This window comes from Chrysochloris asiatica, unplaced genomic scaffold (genome assembly GCF_000296735.1).
Source record: "Chrysochloris asiatica unplaced genomic scaffold, ChrAsi1.0 scaffold00068, whole genome shotgun sequence".
Lineage (NCBI taxonomy): Eukaryota > Metazoa > Chordata > Mammalia > Afrosoricida > Chrysochloridae > Chrysochloris > Chrysochloris asiatica.
In genome coordinates, this window is record NW_006408586.1 from 1,957,051 (window position 1) to 1,959,478 (window position 2,428).

Consider the following 2,428-nt stretch of genomic DNA (forward strand, 5'->3'; position numbering starts at 1 on the left):
CAGTGTTAAGATTGTATTGTTTCTAAGTACCCTCTAGTCATTTCTGACTCATAGCAACCCTGTATAGATTTTCTGAGGAATGGCTGGTGGGCTTGAACTTCTGACCTTGGGGTTATCAGACCAGTAGTTATGCTTTAGCACCACATCGGGACTCCTCAAAGTGCTATAAGTATTTATACTTAAATATTACCAATAAACTAAGAAATGTTATTATTATCTCCATTTTACTAAAGATAAACTAAGTTACTAATTACAAAAGCAGTTTGCTCAGTTTTCTATGGGCAGTAGTGATATTATTGACTGAAGTTTTTCTTATCCAAAGTCATGCTCGTAAATCATTACAGAATACCTTTTCAACAATACCATCAAGATATTGGCATCTAATCTGTGAGAGTGCTGAAAATTTGATACTTTCCATTTGCCCCTCCTGTCTTCTCTTCCTTCCCTTAGAGAGTCATTTTATCGTTTTGAAAGCTCACTTACCATTATTCTAAATTCATTTGCAAAATCATTACGTGAGGATGGCAAATATTCAATATGGAAGCAATCTAAATGCTGACTTTATGGGAGCCTGTATTAATGTCGTGAAACTTCACTAAAGGAAACCAAGTGATTGTTGTTCTTGTTATTTATTGCAATCTAGTCAATTTAGGAACACTATAAGTTTAATATTTGAGTAAAATATTACGTTATATAAAATCTTACATTTTCACTAATGAAATATGTTGTACAATTTAGTAGCAGATATTTTAAATTTTTGAATATCAATTGTTAATTTGGAGTCCTGATTTGGTGCTGTAAGATAAGCACTTGATTATTATCCACAAGGTTGTTGGTTCAAATCCACCAGATACTTCCTGAAAAACGTATAGAGTGTTGCTTTCTGTAAAAATTAACTTGACAGGACTTTAAAAAAATAATCTCTAACTTACTGATTTAAGTTTCACAAACAAAATTCAAAATAACAGACTTTATATTTTAGAATATGTTCACATATATCAAAAAATAGTAAACATAATAGAAAGTTGCCATCTATTCTGCAGCCAGTTTTCTCTAACATTATATCTTCCATTAGTATGTTACATTTGTTACAGTTAATTGTTGTTGTTGTTAAGTATTATCAAGTTGGTTCTGACTCAGTAAGCCACTATTATTGTTGGAGTCCTGGTGTACTGATGTAGGATAATGTACTGGACCACACGATTGGTTTTAACCACAATGTCGGCACTTCAAACTCACCAGCTGCTCCTTGCAAATCCTGTACAGTGTTGCTATGAGTCATAACAGACTCAACAGTATTTAACACCAACAACAACAAAGTTGTTGTGTGCATGTGAGTTGATTCCAACTCACAGGAACTCTATGTACAATAAATTAAGGCTTCAGCTTGAATTTGCATAAGAGCAATTGACAGAATGTTCCACAATCTATCACCTGGTTTTGGCTGATAATCTGGAGCTTTTACACCATTTCTTCCCACAGATGTAATCCATTTGATTTCTGTGTATGCCATCTGTTGATAGCACTTATAAGAGTAACACAAGATTTCTATAAGAAAAAAGACAAACAACCTATTTAAAAAATAGGTAGAAGTCATGAACAGACACTTTATCAAAGAAGACATTCAGGCAGTCAACAAACATATGAAGAAATGTTCATGATCATTCACAATTAGAAATAAGTGAAATAGTGAATTAAAAAAGGACAAATATTGTATGATATCTGTATTATAAATACTGAAGAAAAGATTTTCATGCTAAAAAAATATATTCTTTGATGATTACCAGTAATGGGAGGGAAAGGATAGTAATTCATGGGTTTGTGATTAGACACATGCTAATTCAATTGATAAGGAGGGCAATAAACAAGAAGAAGGAAGTTGGTAGAAAAAGGATAAAGACAGGTGAAGACATGGGGAGCTATGTAAGAGTTAAAGGAGATAGAGTTAAATAGTGCCATATATACAACCATAGAACAATGATGTTCTGTAGGTAGATACATAGACAAATGTATGGGCTGAACAGGTATGGGAGGAAGAATGGGAGTATACTCACAAATATATAATCTATTGAAGGTTATTTGTAGATGGGCATTTACCTTTGCTGCAAACACACCTATGAATCTGGTGGAGCAAATAGTGGGCAAAATGAAAATTTTGTAGACCTTATCAAGCATCTTAAAGCAATGAGCTCCTGGACCTGGGTACCCAGGATCATAGTCTAAGTGGATTCCATGGTCAGTTGGGAAAATTTACCACCAGAATAATGTTCTACATCCTACTTGGGTGAAAACCATCTGAAATCTTAAAAGTTTATGAGCAGCCACCTAAGGTGCAACTATTGTTATTTCCATGTACAGAAGAAAGAAGACTGATTAAAATGGAAGACAGTTGTAATTAATCAACTAATCCAATTGACCAATGGAGCAG